The sequence below is a fragment of the Ambystoma mexicanum genome, chromosome 6p (genome assembly GCF_040938575.1).
Source record: "Ambystoma mexicanum isolate Mex_15411 chromosome 6p, UKY_AmexF1_1, whole genome shotgun sequence".
NCBI lineage: Eukaryota > Metazoa > Chordata > Amphibia > Caudata > Ambystomatidae > Ambystoma > Ambystoma mexicanum.
The window spans coordinates 94,998,523-95,022,705 of NC_090935.1; the positions used below are offsets into that span (position 1 = coordinate 94,998,523).

The 24,183-nt window shown below is 45.9% G+C and overlaps 1 protein-coding gene across 2 annotated transcripts in view; it reads left to right on the forward strand.

The window, feature by feature from the left end:
- SPAG8 (sperm associated antigen 8) overlaps nt 1-24,183 on the forward strand; it is a 419,928-nt gene that overhangs the window by 143,241 nt on the left and 252,504 nt on the right. The window contains exon 1 of one of the 2 annotated variants that reach the window (XM_069626774.1): nt 19,470-19,633. The exons of the other annotated variant lie outside the window; for it this stretch is intronic. The gene's annotated coding sequence lies outside the window, so the exon portion shown is untranslated. Of the gene's footprint in view, nt 1-19,469; nt 19,634-24,183 lie in introns of those variants that run through there. 2 annotated transcript variants of the gene reach the window in all.

A 24,183-nucleotide genomic window follows, 5' to 3' on the forward strand; every position in this document is an offset into this window, starting at 1 on the left:
AATGCATGAAGGACAATGTACATGATGAACATGACAATGGTGTACTTATTAATAACAGTGTCAGAGAGTCTAATGTCATAGAGAAGAGTTCTAATAATAACAACAGTGTAGGGTCTAAAGCAGAGACACATTCAAATAGAGTCAAGAACAAACCCAGCTGGTTTAAAGATTGTTATGTGGAGTAAACAGCCACATGCATGTAAGGGATGAGATGTGTTATGATGTAAGTGAAAACGTTTTCATGCATATATATATGAGTTGTATTGTCAAATCCTAGTTAAGCATGAGCTGCACTATGAGCTCATGAGGTTCTAAGAATGTTACTGGAATGCCATGATTCAGACTGCAGGGAGAGAGCCGTGTTGGCGTGTGGCTCTCTATAAGGCCGCTGTTGCATAGATTGAATAAATTCAGATTTCTTCATCACTGCTGCCTGGAGCCCTTATTTCCTCATGCGTCTGCAGCGGTGTTACAGAATAACACTTCATCAGTGTTGTTAATGTGGGCGGCACATTTGTTGACCACCACTACAAAAGCCTGCGATAACGCAAAAATGAGTCTTTCCAATAATGCGGCATGCTGTCCTGGGGACTCGTCCGCCCTCCTAAAGCCCCTCCTCTTCCACCATTAGAGACCGGCGTGCACCAGAGTAGTGATGTATGCCAAATCAGAATAGATTGTCACGTGAAACCTCTGTGAGGCTTGCAGCACCTCAATAAGCGCTATGTGCTCTGCTGCTTAGGCCAAATAATGCACTGCTAGTCTTTTCTGTATCAATGTTTCAACTTCGCCAGCTACTAGGCGCACCACTGCTGCACCACTATTCCTCAGGCCGGTGCCTTTGTCAATTGTCGCTGATCCGTCAATGAAAAAGACCCCCCCTTGAGTGGACTGACTTTTGCTTTTGGAACATCATCTTCCTCCCCCTCGTATGTAATGCAGTCATGTCTGGCCAGGTCCTCATCAGTGCAACTGTTTTGCACTGTACAATATAAATATTTGGGATGGAGTGGATAACCTCACATGCAGATGCTCTCTGGATAGTCATGGTGGATGTTGACCATTCCAAAATGGCAAAGACGGCTTGTACCTCCTAGAGTATGACGGAGCAACCTATTACAATGAGGAAACTTTTCTCAATCGCAAATGCAGCAGCCACAAGTGCCTGTGCGCATGCGAACTGCCCCAACATCACTGAGTCTAGCTTGCCACTGTAATACGCCAATGAAATGTGGCCCCTAGTGCTTTTCTGTGTCAACACGGCAGTCATGAGTTGGCCATATGAGTGTTGAAGGCAAGTCCCTTTTCATGCACACTCCAGAATAAAGACAACACTCTAGGGAATTAGGCCAGGAGATAACGTTGCAAGGATAACAAGGTTTAATTGTACAGAATATAAATATCAGCAAAGGACTCGAGAGCACTCTGGTTAATCCAAGGGCAAGCAAAAGCTTAAAAGGCTATGTGGCATCATTGTATACATCATTGTATACAGTACGGATTGGTGTTACTGATTGGCTAGGCAGTATAAATGGGCCCGCTCCATAGGGGATGCCAGGCAACAATTGGTTAGTTCCGTTGCTGTCTATCAAGGTCCACGTGGGTCAACTGGGCTCATCTCAGTCTTGGGTGAAGGTCAGGCTACTTGTGTATTAAAAAGTAACATCTACCCTGACACGCTAAGCTCCCTATTCCATCACTGTGGCATGCACCTGGGTGGCAGGGGAAATGGTGGCAGGGGGAATGGAGAAGAAAATACAGTCAGGCTGACCCACACATTCAGGGCTTCATTGATACCGCAGTTCCCACACTCAAGGTCTACACCCTGGGTTTGATCTTTTAATGTATCCCTCCCTGTACTTCGTGTTACAAAGGCTGTGTTTTATGCCGAAAGAAACACAATTGTGCATGCTTGGATCGTTTATGGACACATGATTTGTGTTACGACAGGAGGGTTGCTTACTTATTGGGGAATTCAGAGGTGTGGCGGTCGAGTTATTGGTGTAGGCCCAGTTTAGGGCTCACTGGGTGGGGGTTAGAGACCTATTGGCAGTTTAGTGGAGATGGATGGACAGGCTGCAGCGCCTGGGGTTTGTCTTATGCTCTCACAGGTGCATTCCTTGGAAGGATACTAAATGTTTGCAACAGTGAAGGGACAAGGAGGGAAGCGGACTTCCATGAGAACTGGCTGCGAGGATTCCTAGCGAACTGGGTTTATGGAGTTTGGCGGGTGCAGCGCGATTATACAAGCCTGTGCTTTTTGGCCTACTACAAAATGGAGGTCAGTTCTATGTGTTTTCTAGTGCTGCACACCTACTATTGGCAACATTGCTTTTATATCGTGTTTTATGGTGCGGTTTTCTCCCCCCTTGTACACTACATCACTTCTTATGGGGTTCGCCTCACCTGAAAGCACCTAGGGGGGTGGGATATACGTAGTCCCATCCCAACATTCCCCCTTTTCATTACTTACAGTAACAAATTCTCCTCCCCCATATTTACGCTCATATAGACTCAGGAGGATAGCTCAGGGGCAACGTGCTCGCCTTGGAAGCAAGACAACACAGAGCAACACAGATGCGATCCCCGGGTTCGCGCTTAGAAATCTCTGGGTATTAAGCCCGTTATAAATAACCTATCATATCATAACATAGGTCTGGTGAGGGAACGACAAAGAGGATGTCGGTGAGGGTTTGTCTGGAGGAAACACTGGTATAGGTTTCAGCGATAGGGAGGCCTATGTTGGAGACCAGGATATCCTTTTGGAACTTCTTCCTACCAGACTTAGTGAGGAGGGCAGCAAAGTCGATAGAGAAGCAGTTTGAAAAGATAGGAGAAACAGAGAGCACCATAGAGTAGGTGGGGGAAGAGGAGAAAGGAAGAGGGGTGGAGGGGAAAGGCAGGGGGAGACACTAGGGGAGAACACAAGGAGAGGTGCAAGCAGATGAGACAGAAAGGGACACGACAATAGTGGACAATTGACTAAGAAGACAAGAGCTCAGATGGAAGAGCAGGCAGAAAACAATGCAGTCCGGTAAGCAAATCAGGTTACCAGGGCATCAGGAACAGAGCAGTCATTAAAAAGAGAACCTAGAGGAGGGTGGAGCACAGCATAACACAGAACAATATACAAAAGAACAAAGCAGTCGACAAATGTAAACCTAGAAGAAGGAAGAATGCAGCAGACAACAAAACAATACAATGCAAAACAGGTCTGTCAATGAGGAACAACAAAGGGGGCGCGTCGGCGCAGGAGGCTGGAGAAGTCCATACAATTCCCAACTGGACTCCTGTGCAGAAAACAACACAGAACACACATGATAAGGGAGTACAGGACAAGGACATGGAGGGCCTGTCCCTCCAATGCATTTCCAGCATCACACATACCACCACCAATATATACCTATACCCATTACATGTCTGCAGTATATCAACGTAGTCAATATGTAAATGCTGAAACTGACCATTTGGACACAGTATTACTCCTCTGATTGTTCTTAGTGTATGCCCAGCTGTATATTTCGGACACACGATGTAATTCATAATGAACTGTGCAACGTGTTCCAATAGATTGGGAACAAATCAGTCCTTTGCAATAGTGCCAGCAAGACTTTCTTGGGTTATATACGCGGGGTAATGCAACTGCTTGAGTGTGACTTTTAGTAATGCCACTGGCATCACTGGCTTTCTAGTGTTTTCCTGTCTCTATAGTGCATTTGTGAGGGATAAAGAACACATGCTAGGTCTCCATAGCTCCTGCTCTTCTGAGTGGCTCTAGCCTGTATCTCTATTAGTTGCGTAATTGACAGCATAATGAATCCCTCTCATACCAACATGCTTCTATTTGATACTTCTTTGACATTTTCAGTTTCGAAACTCAACATTTCTGAGGAATACGCAACCCTTTTAGCTTTTACATCTGCGGCTTTGTTTCCGCGAGTAATAAAGTATTTTCATTTAGTATGCACTGTGCATTTTATGACCGCTATGGCCACTGGGAGTTGTAGTGCCTTAATGAGCGGAGTTAACCCCTCCTCTTCCAGCGTGACAGCCCTGGGTGTACGGTTGACGTCACATAGGTGGAGTCACTGTACACCGTTACTTCCTGATCTTTGTGTTTCTCGAGCACAACAACAAGTGCTAATGATTCGGCTGCCTGTGCTGAAAAATGGCATGGTAGTCTTGCACTCGCCATTACCTCAAATTCACCATTTAATCTGTGTCTTACAACTGCAGATCCTGAATGCATCTCCCCACTAGTTTGATCGATTTTTGACGAGCCATCAATAAAAAATAATCTCATCTCCTGCTAAAGCATTTTCTTTCACAAGGGATATATCATCATAAAATTCAACATAGTTAGTGCAATCGTGTGCATGATCACCTTCTTCTATAGGTTCAGCTACAAATGTGGCTGGGTTCACTATTTTGCTTCTCACAATTTTAATCCTTGGATTAGAAATCATTATTTCGTCAATGTGCTTTTGGGTTTCTGTAAAATGGCAAATAAGGCATGCTCCACATATAGCGTCATTGTACAGCCCATAGTAATACTTGCAGACTTCTCAAATGCAAATGTAGCAGCAGCCAAAGATTGTTCGCATGGAAAATGTCCTCTCATAACTTGATCTAAAGTCCCAATGTAATACAGCAAAGGTTTATACCCTAGTGTTGTTCTTTCTGTGAGTACTGCTGTCATTACTAATACATTAGTGTGTGAAAACAAATAAAATTCTTCATTATAATTGGCGATTCCCAAAACTGGAGCTCTACAAATTGCTTTTTTTAATTCCTCAAATCCTTCTTGCATTTCTTCAGTCCATTCTATCTTTTTCTCACCAACTTGTGCTTTCTTAAGTGCTAGAAAAAGTGGTTTTGTGTATGTGCTGTAGTCCAACACCCAGGCTCTACAATAATTCCATAGGCCCAGAAACTGCAGCATTTACCTCACTGTATTTTGCTTTGGTATTTTCATGATAACTTCAGCTCTCTCAGGTGTCACTTTCTTTCCTTAAAATGAAATTAACTGGCCTATTTACAACACCTCTTCCTGGCAATACTGTAATTTCTCCTTATGTACTTTGCATCCTCTGTCTGCCAATACATTCATTAACTGAAAAGAGTCCTACCTACATCCATCCTCTGTTTCACTACAGATTAATGTCATTTATGTACTGAATAACCACACCTTTTGAGTTCAATGTTATCTAAATCCATCTGTAGGACACTATTATATATTGGCGGAGACTCACAGTACCGCTGAGACAAACAAGTACGTGTTAACCTTTGTTGTCTGAACGTAAAGGAAGTAAGGTCTTGTGAGTCTTTGTGCAACGGGATCGAGAAAAACAAATTTTTCAAATCGATCACCGTGAAATACTTAGCTTCAACTGGGATGCTACGCAGTTTTGTCACAGGATTCGGAACTAATGGAAATTCTTTTTCTATAATCTGATTAAGAGCGTTCAAGTCCTGGACAAATCTCCTCAACCCCCCTTTTGATTTTTTAATCACATACACTGCAGTATTGCATGAGGAATCCGGTGGCACTATGATTCCCTGTTTCATCAATGCTGAGATAGTCTCAAATATGCCTTGATCAGCTTCTTGGGATATGGGGTACTGTTTTTCGCGGGGTTAAATTGCTCCTGGCTTGAGTTTTATGTTAACCTCCCCTATTCCCTTCACTAGGCCAACGTCATATGGGCCCACAGTCCAAAGGACACTTGGCACCTTTTCTATGTCTTCCTGAAAAAACGATGGTCTTTGCCGCATCAGTACCATTCACTGTGGGACTTCTCTTTTCTCAATCTTTATCCAATATTTAATACTTATAAAAACACTAGTTCATCATCTATACGTTCATCTCTGAACATATCTTCATCTGTTATATCAGTCAATATGTATCCCTCCTCAAGAGCTATTACTGTTCTCCATGATCTGCCTTCGTCATCTACTCCCTCAAGCATTGCTATTTCCCCTCGTACTATAGCTGTTTCCAAATCTATGGGACTAGTCTGCTCTTCTTCCTCATTCATAGGCACTTGGGGTTTAAATAAAAATTCATCAGGTATCCTCACAACCCTACTAATCCAGGTACTCACCCCATACATGAAGACATCCGGATCTACCGGGACCCCTCGTAGAGCCACTTGTCCTGTAAATTCCAGTATAAACTCTCCTACATTTAAATAATGTATTCCTGGAGTGGAGCACACTATTCCTTGATCAGTGAATGAAATCGTCATGTTAAGTTGCTTTGTCAAATCTCTTCCCAGAATGTTAACTGGCATTCGTCGCAAATATAACAAGGGGACAGACGTGTCATATTCGCTTATAGAAACAGGTAATTTATCAGTAAAAGGAACTAAATTTGTAGCTCTAGAGAATTCTTGAACATTCATGGCAATACCTGCCATTGGGTATTTTCTCTCCCTTATACAACAGCGAGGCGCTCCAGTGACGACAAAAAAAGAAAATGATTTGCCTCCCATCATCACATCGACCCTTGGTCCTTCTTGGGGGTCTGGTGTTACTGATAATACTGAACACATCAAGTTACCCTGTGAGCTGTCCTATTGAGGTTACAAATTCACCCCTGACCCCGTAAAAGGATTCCCTCCTACCACAGTGACTCCCCCTATCCTAGGTGCTAATATTTGCCCTGTGTTCACATTCTGTTGTATCTGCATAAGTGCTTGTGGCACCTGTGTCTGATAGGATGTGTGATCCTGGGCACAGCTCTCTTGTGTTTGTGTGCTGTATGGCGGTGGATGACCTGTCGCACTCTTGAGTTTTGTCCATTTTGTTGCATGCTTCCTCAACTTCTACATACACGCGCAATATGCCCTATTATCCCACAATTCCACCATTATACCGTGCCTGAATGTTCTGACTTCCACCCTGGGCATTTTGAAATTCACCTTGGGTGTTCTGCAATCCACCTTGTGTGTTCTGAAGTCCACCTCCTCTCCCTCTAAATCCTCCACCTCTACCTCGTGGCCAAAACCCATACCCACTTTGATCCACTGGATGTACATTATTCATCTGCGATACACACATTATTTCTTGCGTTCTTCCTCCTTCTCCACTTGTCAATACTGCCTCTTCTATTGCAAATTTTGACAATTTCTTCCGAACTAACTTGGCTTCCTCAATCTTCCTGTTCTCATCTTTCTTTTCATTCCTCTCTTGTAACAATTGGCAATGATGCATGATAGTGAACTGTATCTCAGCCCATGGCTTTGCTTCCAATCCTACTTTTTAAAAAAGATTCTCTGTACTTTATCTGGCAATCCCTGACACAAAATATGATAGAATAATGCCACCATTTTTTCCCAAGGCTCACGCATCTCAAGCTGCCATCTCTCATGAATATCCTGAATGTAAGCAATAGGGTCTTCATCTTCTTTCATTTTACGAGTCATAATTGCACCCATATCTGACGTATCGGGTACTGTACACTGAGAGCCCTCCAAACATCTGTCCTACAATTATTAAATGGCGCTCCATCGTGGGCCATGTTTTGTGCTGTCACACTTACATATTGTGCTCGTTTCCAAATGTCATCAGCTCTCTCTCCAAGAATAGCTGCCAATAGACCTTTTATGTCCCCTATTGCCAAAGTATTTCCTCCTGTCATTTTCTCTAATTAATATAACCATTTTTCCAGCCCCCGAAGTCAAACTAGGTAACTTGTATTTTAAGTTATCTTGTCCATCTGAGGCCATGGAATATATTGCGGTCTTGCTCCCCCTTCTCTAACAATGGGAATTGTGTGAACCCCGTCCCGTAACTGGATCCCATTATTCGACTGTTCAATGTAGGGGTAATAGCACCTGTTAGTCTTCATGCTGGTAACAACCTTAACCTACTCACATAGGGTGGGGATTCTCCTCTTGCACTACACAATCATCTTTGGGAAGGTTTGGCATATGGTGTAGGATCTGGTGTTCTTTCCTTAGGGTGTTCCAGATTTGACCATCTTACCTCTTTTTCCAGACTTTGACTTCCCAAGGGGATACATGCACCCTCCCCTTCTGGCTCACAAACTGACTCCATAGTCTGACTTTCTTCATCTAACATTGCTACACCCCAACTGGTATGACTATCATCCTCCTCTTCCCTATCTAAATCTAATCTACTCAAAGACATTGCTCTGCGTTAATTACTGAACATGTTTTCCTCTTCATCCCTTGTTTTGATTATCAGGGATCGTCTGCTGCTTCTCTGAGTTCTATACTCGCTGTTATGTCTTATTTGCTGATATAACTTATTGATCCACTCTCCTATAGCTTCTGCATCATATCTTTCCTCTTCTTGTGCTACTCTAGGTATTTCTTGAGCCACTTCTCTCATTCTCTTGTTTCCCATTTCCCCTGTATTTCGTCTCTTGGTCTTATTCATTCTTTAAGAACGAGACTGGCATCAAGATCTTGCTGCCTTCTATTCTGTTTTATTTCTTCATCCACTTCCCTTTGTTCTCTCGCATCTCTTCTTACCCTCTCTTCTACTTGCTTTCATGCTTCCCTTCTTATTTCTTCTTGTCTTCTCTGTAATCTTTTTTCCTTCACTCGTGCTTCTTCCTCCTCTACCTTTCTCTCCTATCCCTTTCTTCCTTCGACTTTCCTACTTCCTTTGTCCCTCTGCCTGTTTTTCCACATTCTCTTTTTCTTCTCTATATATTTTTTCCCCTCGTTCCCTGCTTTTCCTTCCTTGCTCATCCCCCTGAACTGTTTCTCTCGTTCCCTATCCTTCTTTTCTTGCTCGCTTTTGTCTTCCTTTTGCCTAACCTCCTCAATGCTTTTCCCATCTAACTTGAGTAATATCTGTCCTCCCACCCATTTGTTCTGTACAAGCATTACCTGATCTGCCCTATCCTTCTCTCCTTTGCATCTCTTAATTTGCATGTCCATGTCTGTTGATATATTTCATCTCTCCCCTTGTTCCTCTTTATCTCATATGACCCTACATGTGTTTTCCTTCTTTTTACTCTCTTCTAAACTGTCATCACCACTATAGGTGGGAGGTGCATATACTGGATTAATAAACCCTGCCACTGCTTTTAATTCTTTTAAAGGATAAAATCCTGTCTTTTCTGCACCTACATTTTTAGTTTCAGGCGGAGTAAGAAGAGCCCAAGGCTCGATGCCCTCCCCTTTATGCTGATTAAGCATCCATTCCTCTGGAAGTGGGTCCTCTTTCTCCTCTTGATACATTTTCCAGAGTTCTAAAACTGCCAGTCTTTTCTCTAATTTCTTTCCCATGTACACAGCATGCACACATGTGGTCATGTGTTGTAATACTGCCTTTGAAAATGAGGCCCCCTTGTGGCAATGGCCTAAACATTTTGTCATCTGTGCCCTTTACCTATTCTGCACTACACTGTTTGCGCTTGGGCGCTTGTCGTGGTAATGTTTTACAAAGGTGCATAAGAGGAGTGTCTTCCATAATGACTAGTCACAATGGACTGTCGATATTAACCACATTGTTACCTTATTACAGAGGTCTTCAAACTGTGGGGCGCGCCCCCCCAGGGGGCCGCGGCCGCATCCCAGGGGGGGCGCCAGAGCCCAGCATGAAATGTAAAAAAAAATTGTTTTTTTTTTTTAGATTGGAGGAAATGGGAAGGGGCAGCTCACATGGTCAGACTGGACCATAAAACGGTCTTAGGCACCAATGAAAAAAATGGCCAGCAGTTGCAAATGGATATTCAGTCCTTTAGTCACACACTGTTTGAATAGTACCAAGGGGTTGTTTTTTGTTCAAATGTAAACACATTGTGATATTTAAAGAATATTTATTCAGGAACAATGGTCAAAACTACTAGCTGCATAGTGAAGTAACTCCTCAAACTGGCCCACATTGGCCAAAAAAGTGGCCCATTTTGACTGGCCTACACTAGCATTTTGAATTTTTGGTATGGTCATCGCCCTATTGCCCTATAGGCCAGTCCAAGCCTGCCGGCTCATCCATAATGGGTGAGGGGGCGTCCACCCACTGGCCACCTCACCCATTATGGAGGAGCCGAGGAGCCAGCCCAGTGAAACACTGAGCACTCCCTCAGCTGATTTTTCCAGCTGAGGGAGTGCTCCTGGGCTGGCTGAACTGTCAAAGAGAAACACTGTTTGCCTTTGACAGTTCATTTCTCCAGCCGCACATGATCACTGAGCCATGGAACGCTGGGGGTGTTTTGCTTCGCCAGCATTGCAAAGCTCATTGGAAATGCTGGCTGGGGCACTGCATGTATGTATGTGCAAGGGGATGCTTCTGCGCCTCCTCGCACATACGAGCAGAGCAACCTGGAGCGGGACATTTTAGCAACTACGCGCAGGCCTCTGCAGAAGGTACGTTTATGGCGATTTATTTTTTATTTAAATGTGTATGGATGTGTGTATGCTTGTGTTATGGGACTGTGTTGGGAGCAGGATGGGCGGCAGCACTGGGTTAGTGGTGGGAGTAGGGTGGGGAGAGCCCAGGGTCTGTACTGGGAGTAGGGTGCGGTGACGGCACGCAAAAGTTCATAGCAATTTCTACATACTGTCCATCTGGCACTTTTGGGGGGGCCCAGCCTGCCCAAACTTTGCTCAGGGGGGGACCAGGCCAAAAAAGTTTGAAGACCACTGCCTTATTATATTTAATAAATATCTACTGATCTCAAAGCTTATTGCTCACCACTTTTAATCATAAAAACAATAAATATGTGCAAGTATGATCAATCGCTGCTCAATTCTCTTTTGTCTCAAAAACCTTTCTGTCTTCTGATTGGCGCCAATCGTTTACAACACTTAACTCAAAACAACTTCAATTCCAAACTTCACAATTTATCACTTTTCAGAACTTCATACATCAAATAGTAATCAAAATAATAACACAGTACACATCCAAAAAGAAACTGTGGTCACCTAACATTTATAGTAAGAGGTATTATCTCTACGCCTCCAATTGTATTACCCCGTACGGAGTAAGACGTCACCTTCCACGGTCCTGACCGTGTATATTCTCTCTCTTAATATTCCGAATGGAATATGAGACGTCTTCTTCTATCTCCCTTGAAATAGGATTACCTAGGCGTTCCTTTATCTATACAAAACTCCTGTTACCCAACTTATTTTCATAAAATATTGCAATCCCACCCCTTAATATTGCCATTTCCCTTAGTCTACTTACATCTGTATAATCGACTTGAGGTCTTCAGTATCGACTCCTCCTCCAATCCGAGCACTTCGCCTTCAGTCCGCAGAGCTCCCGTGGAAACTGAGCCTGGATTTCTTCAAAGAGTGACCTGCCCACTGTCTTGGTTTTTCTTGCAAGTTTATTTCTATTGGCCGCTGTCCACAGGAAACTCCACGATCTTCCAGCTAAGGCAGAGGATGCCGATCGTCCAAAACTCTGAAGTCAAACTAGTTTAAATCAAACCCATCCGCACCGCTACCACATGAGCTTATGGCCCTTAGAAAAGTGCATCTGTTACTGGATGAGATTACACCAGAATAATTCTGAGGCCAAATAACCAGACAAACTCAAGAAGATGGCAAGTTGCTGTTTTATTAGCAATTATCTAAAACAGGAATATTACAATGAACATCAACGGACGTATACTCATTCTCTCTGCAATTTCCATATGAAATGCAATGATATACTTCTTCGTGCGTCAGATTGACGTCACGCTACGTGTCAATAGTAAAAAACCTATCAAGGGTTTGGATTGGTTAAGGGACATATCTAGATATACAATCATATAGGAGCTAGCTTTGTTATTGGCTGTCAGATATCAAGTGGACAACTTATGACTACCCGTTCATACGTGTCATTTTGGAAAAATCAGTTACACAGTGTTTCATTGATTTCTCAAGCTATAAGGTCCTTCATTATATGGACTAATACAATTGGTTTAGCACGCTTATGCCATGTCTGGAACATTTGGTTCAATTAGCAGCACGTAAGCCAAGCCCCAAGTGCAAGTAGATAGGACATGAAACCACCCAATTAGCCCAACATCTCTCATCACCCATGCCTTCTGCCATGACATTCTCTTTGTACTTGGCCTTGCAGAGTATTCTTGTCCTAGCGATGCCCCGGGAGTGAGGGCACTCAAGAGACCACGATTCTGTTAATTCTGCAAGCTTTTAAATGCTTTAATGAAGAAAGACTTGGCCTCTTCTGTGTTCTTTCTTGCACTTTAACGTGAGAGGATTCATCCTCCACACACATGTTCCTCTTCAGCCTAGATAGCTGACCTCGACTTCTCAGTTCTTGACTTCAGGCCAGAGAGCTGCCTCCCAACGCAGCTCCACAACAGCATGCTATTCTACTGTGACAGTCTTCCATTTTCTCTTCATGGTTTGGCTTACTTATTTCAGTTTCTATACAATGGCATCTTCGCCTGCATTCTATTTACTACTAGTAGCTAGCCTATACGATGACGTGATCTATCTTGTGTTTCAGCGTATGAACATTCATTAGACTTCTGATTTCTGCAGCACTTTCTAACATGTAATCTTCTTCTTCTTTTACACTTTTAAGCTTCACATTATTCTTTACTTTGTCATTTCTCCTCTAGGATTCATACATTGGGCATCATTACAAGGTTGCCGGTCCGGTAACAACGGTACTGGTATGCTTGCCGGTACCGTTGTTTCCGGACCGGCAAACTCCGAATTGTGCTGCGGGTGCCTTTTTATTCCTCCAGGTCTGCCCTGGCGGAATTAAAGGCACCCACGAGCACAGCATGTCTGTAGCACTAGCACCCTTATGAACGGTGCCGGTGCTACAGGCATCCACATTCCCATTGAGCCCTATGTGGCGGAAATGGGAATGGGAATCTACCGGCACCCGCGAAAGGGCAATTACTGGGTCCGGCGCGGTCGGAATACCCCGGTAATTGCCCATTTGCGGGTGCCGGACTTTCATGCCGGTATAGGGGTAGCCTTGCCGCTCTTACCGGCAAGGCTACCTCCAACCTCGTAATGAGGCCCATTGTCTTCATTCAGTATTTAAGGACTTTGTGCACACTTTCCTATGATGTCATCAGTCCATTTTCTTAGCTCTTTCTCATATTCCTTCAGGGATCTCTTCCTGCAGGCTGTCATCAACTCGAGGGTACATTTGATATGGTTGTAAAGGTACAATAGCTGGTGTTAGAAAGAGCACGGTCTCATGTCTCCAATACAGGGGAGGTAGGAGTGTAGGATCACCTGCGAATGTGCAAGTTTGCTCCTCTATAGTTGGAACCAGGATTAATTTCTGTCTCGCTGCTACGGCTGGCTATTATCATTGTCCCTTTTCTCTGGGCCACAGGGTGGGGTCATACTGGCTCGCGAGCTTCCACTTTGTGGCGTTCCGTAAGATTAAGACCTGATCCCCCACCTTGTGTCGAGCTCCTTTCACTCATCATTTCATGCTCATGTGCTTGTTTGCCGCCACTCTTCTGGCATGTGTTTGCCGCTGGTTCATGCCGATCAAACGTTTGCTCGGGTGGTGAGGTATTGAAGAATTCAGAATGGTCCCGTACATCAGGTCTACTGGGGGCGTGTCGGTCGAAGTATGAGGTGTTAATCTGTAATTCCGAAGGAATTGGTATAGCTCGACCTTCCATGGGCTGTTCTGGGCCTTTGCTATCCGCAGTACCTTGTTTATTGTCCTCATGAACAGTTCGGCATCGCCGTTTGCTTGTGGCCACCTTGGAGTGATGTGGCGATGGTGGATGTGCAGGTAGTCCAAGTATTTCGCCAGCTCTTTCCCCTGGAAGGGGGGTCCATTGTCACTCTTGATGGACTTTGGCAACCTGTGTGTGACGGATATCTTTTCCAATTCCGGTATCACGGCCTCTGTCGCTGTTAACTGTATGACCTCACGCTCCGGGTAGCGTGAGTAGTCATCTGTGGCGACTAAGAGGTATGTCCCCTTCAGTACTGAGCAAAAATCAACGCATATCGCCTCCCAATGTGCTGTGCCCCTCTGGGCAGATAGGATTGGTTCAGGACTTGGTGATGCGCTGGTATTCTGGCATGTGTGGCATGACGATACAAGGCTCTTGACTTTCGCATCCACTTGGGGAACCACTCTACATCGTATCCTGACTTTGGTCCTAACGATTCGCTGGTGTCCTTCGTGTGCCAGGGTGATGATTCTGGCCTGCAGGGATGTGGATGCGCGTGAATCTCAGTATCAACCCATCACTTATGATAGACAGCTTCTGGTGGACAGTGAATATCATTGTCAGGAAGTCCTTGGCTGCCGCCATGCAGTTGTGGTTGTTGCGGAGGAGCGACTTCCACCCGCCTGACAGTATTTCATCTTTCACCAGGTCGCAACACGGGTCAGCGGTGGCCGATTCAACAAAGTGTGTGAGGCTGACTGCCTTGGGCTCCATGGTGCTCACAATCTGGCTAATGTGCTCTTCTGTCTCCGTGGACTCTTTAACTTCTGCCACTGTGGCGGTTCTCGGGTGTCTAGACAGAAAATCTGCAGGGTTTTCTGCTGCCACCTGGTAGAGTAAGTACAATTTGGACTGTTGGAGATTTAGTTACCACTTCTCGAGCCTCCCTGGAGGGCAGAACCCGTGAAGACTGGTATTAGGGGTGGCTTGTGGTCCATGTAGGCTTTGAATTTTTGACTGTAGAGGTAAAGGTGGAAAAGACTGCAGCCCCATAAAACTGCAATAGCCTCTTTCTCAATGTGTGAGTACTGTTGCTCCTTAGACGTCAGGGCCCAAGAGACGTATGTAATTGGCTTTATCTCTCCAGTAGGGCAGCGTTGTACTAGGATTGCTCCCAGTCTGACAAGGCGTGCGTCTACATATAGTTCCATCTGTAGCGTGGCATAATAGTAAGCCATCAGCGACTCTTTGATGTGCTTAAACGCCTCTTGCAGCGAGGGCTCCATTCCCATTTGGTGTTGAACTTGGTTAGCTCTCTCAGAGGTTCACATATGGTGGCCAGATTGGGTATCAATCCGCCACAGTAAGTGGCCATTCCTAAGAAACTGCATACTCCTGTAGGCGTTGTAGGTGGTAACCCTCGTTTAATGTTCGCAACCTTCAGGGAGTCTGCAGACACCCCCTTGCTACTGAATACATAGCCGAAGAAGATCAGCTCTTCCTTCAGGAATTTGCATTTCTACTTGTGTATGGTTAGTCCAGCATCTTCAGTCTGTCGAGGATGGCCTCCAGTTGGGGTAGGTGCTGCCTGCATGGACAAGGATGTCATTGCTGACATTGATTACCCCTGGGATGCCTTGGAGGACCGATTGGATTGTCTTCTGGAATACCTCTGCTGCAGATGATATCCCAAAATTCTGTCTTTTATATCTTCTTAGGCCCAAATGCATTGAGAAAGTAGTGATGTACCGTGAGTCTTTGTGCAACTTCAGCTGGTGGTACCCAGCGTTTAGGTCGAGTTTTGAGAAAAAGTGTGACGCTGTTAGGTCTGCCACAATCTCATCCAGGGTCCGGGTGATGTGTCTTTCCAGGATGATAGCTCTGTTTGGTAGGCGCATGTCGATGCATATGCGTACCTTCCCTGGTTGTTTCAGCTTCTTTGTGATGACCATGGGAGAGACCCATGTGTTGGTCCTGACATTGTTACTATTATGTCTGCCTTCTCGAGTTCATGCAATTCCCTTGCAACCAGGTCTTGCATGTGGAATGGCATCCCCCTGTGTTGCACTGCTTTTGGCTGTACTGTTGTGTCAATATGTAATTTGATTCACTTTCCTTTTAGGCATCCTATGCCCTGAAGCTGGTTGGAGTGTTCAGCTAGTAACTCGTGGATGTCTTCTGTGTCGGTTAAATTGCAGATGAATTTGATCAGCCACAGGTCCTCAGCAGATTCCCAACAGAGTAGGCACTCTATGCCAGCATCAACAACGCACATTTTCGATTGGACCTCTGTGTCTCTTTTGCCGAGCATTGTCCGGAAACGCCCCACCACCGGTAGTGGTTTCTTACAGCCATACGCGTGTAGGAGTGTGTCTGTGTTTTTCGGTTCTGGCTGAGGTTGCATCTGTTTGAACATCATTACTGGCATGACGTTTACTGAGGCCCCTTTATCAACCGTAATCACAGTTTCTTGGCCTTGCACTTGTATGAGGCACTTGGGCCTTCTTTTCTTCCTTGCTGTCTTTTCCCTGTGTTGTAATGCTGATATAAGGTGGATTTTTTTCTCTCCTTTGTGTGAGTCTTGTTTCAATCATTGCAGCTACCCAATCTTGTTCCTCTCCCGATTCGTACGTGGAGGAGTTGTTCTCTACCTCGATGACGCAAGTTTTGGCTTGTTTCTTTTTCTTGATGTGGGGTCCCGGTTCTGTGTTGGTGGGCCTGATGATCGGCATACTCTTGCGTTGCAGTCACGGTGGCCGCACGCACTGCATGTGGTCCATTTGTTCGGGCAGTCTCTCTCTCCATGGCATTGGCACCTGTACCAACCGCATTCATTCGGTCCTGGTGTTCTGGGCTTCCAACCTGGGGAGTTGTGGGGTTCATTGCTTGGTTCTCTGGGTGGTGAGCAGTTAGTGATCTGGGCAACGATAGTTGTTGGGGCCAGTTGTAACTTCTGCAGGGTGCTGCTCATGTGGGCCGCTCTGGCGTGTGAGAGCTCCCTCTGGCGTCCATATTCACGTATCCTTGCTAGGGAAATGCCCTTCTCACTCAGGACTATTCGCTGCAGCTTCTCCGACTGCATGCCATTGATAATCTGGCACCTGATCTCTTTGTTGACGTTTTCAAAGTCGCATGATAGGGCCAATCATCCAGTATGCATCGACAGTTTCATTGTCATTCTGTACTGCAATGCAAAAGTTCAAGATCTTGTAGTCCGGGTTTAATTGTGGCATAAAATGTGCTGTGAGGGCGTCCTTCGACGACCTGTAGACGTCTGTTCCATCCCCTGTGGCGAGAGAGTTAAAGATGTGTAGCACATCATCCCCTACGTTCAACAAAAGGTGGCACCTCATCTTCCTGGGTGTAGTGACGTCTTTGCAGTCCATTGCCATTTCAAATTTCTGGAGTCATATGGCCCATCTGAATCCCACTGACGATGGCTCAGTGTACGGTCAGCAATTTGGGTACCCCACTTTGTCCTTGTATTTGTATTTGTATTTGTATTTGTATTTGTATTTGGTTTATTTATAAAGCGCAACCAGGCCCAGGGGCATATGGGCGTGTACGTTTTTTGATCATGTTACAGAAGAGTACAGTTACATTAGCAAGCAGTAGGCAACAGTTACAATAGTTACGGTTACAAATAAATACATACATTGGTATTACAGGTACAAGCATACATGTTGCATTTAAGGCGGTGGGCCGAAGGTGAGACAGATAGTAATATTATTTACAATATGTACAGTGGGTAGTCAGTAAATCTAAGCTCTAGGATGTTAAGCTGTCAATGTGTCCAGGTCATGAAGCCAACGTTTGGTGTTGCGTTTAAATAGGTTGAAGGAGGTTACAGACCTGATTGGAACAGGTAGTGTGTTCCATAGCTTTGAGGCTTGTACAGGGAAATGAACTCCTCCCGAGTTATGGAGTTTGAAACTTGGTATAGACATAGTGTTAACTTGAGCTGTTCTAAGTGGTCTTGTAGATGTGTGTGGGGTAAGTTAGAGATATAGGATGGTGCTAGGTTAGCCCTGGCTTTGTGGGTAAGGGCAAGAACTTTGAGGGATATTCTGTGCTCTATTGGGAGCCAATGCAGATTACGTCTAGTCTCAGAGATATGCGACTTCTTAGGGATGTTGAGGGCTGCCCTAATGGTGTTATCTTGAGTTACTTGTAGTTTGTGAATATTTTTGCGGCTAGTGCTTAAGTAGAGGGCATTACAATAATCTACTTTGGACAAGACTAATATTCTAGCAAGAGTAATGCAGTTGGGAGTGGAGATAAACGGCCTACATGCGGTAATAAGTTTACATGTGTAGGCGGCTGAAGACGCTACTGCATTGGTTTGTTTGGTGATGGATAATGTGGCATTGAGGTAGATACCAAGGGTTTTAGTATTTTTAGAGACAGGGATGGGCTTATCATCAATAGTGAACGATTTGAAAGCAGTATTTTGTTTTTTTAGTTGAGCGTGAGTACCAAGGATAATCAACTCAGTTTTTTCGTCATTGAGACAAAGTCCATGATGTGCCATCCACGCTTGTATTACTGCATATATTTCATTGAGGGTTTTGCTATCAGTTTGATAGTCGCCAGAGATAGGAATGAGTATCTGGGTGTCATCCGCATAATTAGTATACGTGACACCCAGATAGTCAAGGATATCGAAAAGGGGCTTCGTAAATACATTATAGAGCGTTGGGGACACGCAAGAGCCTTGCGGGACACCACACGGGACTGGTGAGGGTTCAGCCGAGTCAGTAGGAGAAAAGACCCTCATGGTTCTGTTAGCCAAGAAGGAGCTGATCCAGGCAGTGGCTGCGTCGGAAAAGTGAGCTGCAGATTTCAGGTGGTGGCAAAGCGTTTGGTGGTTGACCAAGTCAAAAGGTGAGGTTGGGGTGTGTTAAGCATAGCCGCCATTCTTGAGGGTGTGCTTGGCCTGGGCGTGAGCATACCTTCAGCCATGTCGTCACTTGTGTCAGACCCCTGCAGCGATGGCCAGAGTGATTATTTTTCCTGCAATCTTCTCACTGTTTGCAGCATGTGTTGAATTGAAAACACAATCCTTGTGTCCTCACAGCACTGTGAGGGTACTAGTGTGCTCATGTTACCTGCACTCTGTCTTCAGGCATGGGGTAGGCTGGAACGCTATTAGCAACCACTCGCCGCGGCGACAATAACTGAGACGCCACACAGGTCACAGTCTGCACCTGGCCCGCTCGCTCCCTCACCAGAAGTTTGCCCCGGCTTTATTGAGCCGCACCCCACCTTGCACGGTTATGTGTCGGGTACACAACAGTCACGTGGTGCCACTTCCTTTGATGTCATTGGGGACAGACCTCATATGTTATCACTTTCCGTGCTGCTATCTGGCACATGATGTCACTTTATTCAATGCATTTTGGGGATTGTCATCACTGGAAGAACTTTAAGCTCCATTACTGCAATAGGAAAGCATGCTCTCTCTAGCTAGACCTAAAAAGACCCGAAAGTTCCCGAGGACACATATATAAGAATCTAAAACACATTTAAAAACCAAACACATAAACTTTTCGTGTGGGCATGTATAAAAGGAAGGGTGAGCAGCTGACACTGAGTGCCCTAGGCAGTTACCCGCCCCCCCCCCCCCCGCACCTCCCACCCCTTTCTCATCAGCGACAACATTTAGTTTCGGCAGGAAGCTGACAGTATATGTGATGTCATAGTGCCTTGCGCAGCCGCCTCTCACTGCAAGGATGAGTATGTATGTGTGACGTCACAACCCTTTGTCCCGCCCTCCTGGTATTAACTGTTCCGCGAGCTCCCTTCGGAGTCAGCTCTGGTGTGTGGAGGGGTGGAGCATGCAGACTCTGTGGCCATCCACAATTTAGCTTCGTCGGTTGCCAAGGAGACAGAAGCCCCGTTCAAGGACTGGGAAGTGAGGGCTGGCGCATGCGCAGTCCCACGAGGGTTGTGTTGACCGTTACTATGGGAATGCACGGGTGAGCGTGCAACGCATGCGCTCTGCAGCGGGAGCTGAGCACGAGACACACAGAGGTAAGAGGGAGAGATGCAAGCAGAGGCAATAGGAGGGAGAGAGATAGATAGAGTTGCTGAGGCTGTGCAGTAGGAAAGGGAGCGAGGGATATGGGGAGACAGAAGGAGATCCCGAGACGTGCTGAGGAGAGGGATAGCAGGGAACAAGAAGGCAGGAGACGAGAGAAAGGCGAGCCTGGAAAGAGACTGCAGCTAGGAGGGATACCGAGGAGTGAGCTGAGAGAGGGGTTTAGAAGGATGCAGGGAAGATCGGGACATATGTCGTGGTGTGGAGACAGAGAAAGCAGATCATGCTTTTGAATAGAGGCAGGAAGAGGCTGAAGACAGAAGGGAAGGGAGGCAGCTAGGGTGGGCAATAGGGAAAGGAGGTGGGGGACGGCGGGACAAATAATCCTGGATAGGAGCAGCGCAGGAGGGATGAGCAAACTTTGATGAGACAGCAGAGAGACCTAACTCAATATTTTATACTTTCATAAAACTCATGGTTTTGGGATTTGTGAGTACTTAAGTACATGTGTTCAAGTAGTCCTTGAAAAAGATGAGGGGGTCTTCTTGGGAAGAAATGGCTAAGTACTGCTACGAATAATTCACTTTGCATAGCTCTTGATGCGAGATTACCCACCTCCAAGTACTGTGGTAATAGGCGTTATTATGGGCTGGAAAGATGAAAGGCTGAGTCGGCCCTGGTGGGATTCAGACTTGTGAATGTCGGCTCCACGCTCTTCTATGAAGCAAGTGCTTAAGTTACTGAGCTTTCTGGGCGGATTGGCATGAGGTTATTGGACTATTGCATCCCCTTCAGCTCTGAGCATGTCTTGAGACTTTCTTGCTCATTTCTGCCCCATTCTCCCTCTGGCTTCTGCTCGGCCCGTCCCCTGAGACTCGCCTCTCCACTCCCAATCGCCTCACTTTGCCAGGTTATTCCACAGCTTTCCCTCGTCCGAATCTTCTACCTTTGCCTACGATTTTCAACACATTGGGTTACCCTATCCGAGGGGGTCTTCAGCCTCTGTCTCTCCGGATGTTTTGGACTGTAACTCCCATAATTGATCAGCATTGCATTTGCTGGCTAGGAATGATGACAGTTGTAGTCCTTAACTCTTGGAGACCCTCAGATTGCCGAACAGTGCCCTATCTATTCCTTTCTGTCTGGGACGTTTCCTGGTTCTCTCCTTTTCTGTCTCCACATACCCACCTTCTTGGGTGTTATGGGTTCATCTTGCCTCCCCCCTTTCCACTTTGTTATGAAGTTTCTCTTGCGTCTTGTGAGCGATCCCACCCAGCCCTACAGATAAGACGTGTATCGGACAAGTTTACTCCCTATAAATAGGCAAAAACTCCCCAAAAATAAAACTAGGGAGTACAAATACCCTCAACAAAAAAATCAGAAAAAGACTTGTAGAATCTTGTGCTCCTGCTTTCACCCTGGCAGCTCCATGGATGTGTTTGGAACAATAGTGCACATGGTCCCACAGGAAGAAACTACTATTATAAATGCCAGATCGGAAGAAGTAAGCCTGTATCTTTTAATGTGCATGAATAACTAGATGCAAAGAAATCACTATTACAAAAACATGTATGTTTCTCAGTTAAAACATTTTTACTCGATTATAAAATACGGTCATTGGGAATTGGATTTACATTTTTACTCCTTAAAAAAATCATTTGACTCCCAACTCTAAAAAATAGGGAGTAAAATACTGCCACTTCCAAATCTTATCTTGACCACTGATCCCACGACAGTTCGACTGATGATTTGCAAGCCTTATCGTTCTCACCCTTTACCCCACGCACCATGACACTCCACTTGTATATCCTTGCATTCTTTTCACCTGAACCCCAAAAGAATTGCAGTTGTTTCTTTCCAGACTCCACCAACGGGCCAATGGATTTCTCTACCCTCACTCTGCACCCAACCTTGCCCATGATTTGGAATATCCCATCACTGAGTATGAAGGACTGAATCGCAGCATGTAATTAATACTCGTAGTCTCAAATGTCACTTTTCATTTATATTGATACAACATTGCGGGGCTCAAAATGGAACAAAGGGAAGGTTCAGCGCAATGGAGGAAGCACTTTGCATGAATGAACTAGGCAGCCATATATACACATACAAGTCATCAAACGGGCCCCAAATTGCAGTAAGAGTATATGTAACAACATCTTCCCCAGGGCTGCCCTTATCGGTGGCAGCGCCCTGAGCGAATTACACCGCGCCCTCCCCGACCGCCTCTCTGCAAGACCACTTAAGCCTTTTGAAGTTTGGCGATAGCCAAAACGAGTATAACACCTTTCAGATACAAAAGCGCAAATCCGTGCCATGATGCGTTGTACGAAAAAGTCAAAACAAATTATTATGAACTCGCATTTTATTTACTCAATTTGACAAATCTCCTGTGATCTTGGACAAACTGGAGGACTAGGTTACATAATGGTGAAGGATTAGTGTTGTGATAATTGGGTTTTGTCCCCTCCCCCATCCCACTAGTCCGCCATTTCAGAATTTGGCGAGCAAATTCTGTGTCAAGAAATTCATGAATCCGTTCAAGAATGCAGAGTAGTCATGTCTCAGGAGGATAGCCTAGGGGCAGCGTGCTCGCCTTGGAAGCAAGATGACATAGAGCAACACAGGTTTGATTCCCTGGGTCCGCGCTTAGAAACCTATGGGTGTTAAGTGTGTTATAAATAACATATCATATCATGTCAACCAGGAACAGGGAGCGGAGGCCACATCGATGAGCCCACCACTCCTGGTGAGATTTTCTTGCATGTGAATATGCAGCCGGCATCAGGGCATGTGACTAAGACCGTAGCGGAAAACACAGGGCGGACGGGGGAGGGGGCAGGATGTGCCGCATTTGTTTTTTACCTTCTCGCTCCGGCGCATCACAGGGGGTTAATCATTGGAATAGGGCGCTCATGCTATTCCAAGCCAAACCGCCTCGCTCCCGCGTTGGAGCGAGGCGGTAATCATGTGAATAGGGTGCTGATGCTTCCTATTGTTATTAAATGCGCCCTGCCACCATGCGCGCATTTGATAACAAAAGGGCGCCTGCCGCACCTTCTACGACTACGCCAGCTCGGGGGAGCCCTTGAAAGACTCCCCCGAGCTGGCGTGGTGGGGGTCTAATGGAGCCCTGGGGGGGTGGGCATGCCACCCTGGGCCGTCGCCCGGCCCGCCTTGCCCTAAGTCCAGCCCTGGCAGTGCCAGCCTTAGTGGCATCAGCGCCCCGGCCAGAAAAAGAACAATTTGGTGCCCCCCTCCCACCGTGCCCCTGGTCAATTGGGGGAGGGGGAGTTGGAGGCGCCAAATGGTTCTGTTTGTGGTGAGAGAAATGTAATTTTAAAATGAAATGCGCTTGCAGGAGCCGGTGCATTTAACAACTATAGAGTGCTGCATTAAGACGAAAATGGCCCTACTCCTGCGCTGCCGCAGGGTGGTAATGATCTCAATAGGGTGCCAGCACTCTATTGTTGTTAAATGTGCCCGCTCCTGCGAGCGCATTTCATTTCAAAATGACACTTCTCCAAGCACGCCAGCTCGGAGTAGCCCTTGAAAGGCTCCCCCGAGCTGGCGCCCTAGGGGGCTAATGGCGCCCTGGGGGACCATGGCGCCCCCGGCGGTCGCCCACCCGCCCTGCCCTAAGGCCGACTCTGGTCAGAGGACTTTACAATGAGTGTGTCCAGCTAACTACCCATGTCGAGCTGGCATGTGAATGGGTGCTGTGAGGTAGTCTGGAGAGTATGCGAGTGCACAAGACGCCTTATGTGCCCAGCTAGACCGGAATTTGGCACGGGGCTAACTGCATTCTTATGGCAGAGGTGTAGTGCGATGTGTCATAGAGTAGAGTGTGATTGCAGATGCGTGCAGCCTTCGCTATCCTCCATAAGCATTGAGTGTGATACGCACCTGTGTGTCCTGGCTGGTTTCTTGGTTTCGTAGATGCAGCCTCTTATATAAGCCTCTTCTTGGCTCAAGTGATCACATTAACCCAGACCTTGCGTTCCTGCAGTAACTTTAAACTCTTTGCGAAGTTTCTGATACAATGATTTTTCATTGTCGGTTATTGTTAATGCAACTACGAATTGTTCATGCCATATTTGGCAACTGGTCAACCTAAATGCAGCTTCGGCACTATGACCTTTGAACTGCAGTATCATCTCTGGAGTTAAAGGGGAGAGTCCAAATGCAACATCTCGCTTTGTTGTGCAGCTTCCTCCCTTTCTCATCCGTCCTCATGACATTGCACAACCCTTCCTGACTGCTCCCTGGGAAGTACATGATTATGCGGGTGTGCAAATGTTCCCTTGAAGGGAGCCTCTCAACAGGAGCGTCTGTTTCGGGGGTAAGTCCTTCTATTTGCAGGTGAGAGCTTTCTAGAGCTATTGAGCTTCTGACGCCTTCCAGAATCACCTGTTCTAAAGTGCAAGCACATTCAGCGCCTCGATGCCCGCGTACTGCAGTGCGCTCTACAAATTTAAAAATAAATAAATAAATTGCTGTCAAGTTTCTGAAATGAAACTCTTTACACAGGCAGACGCTGTCA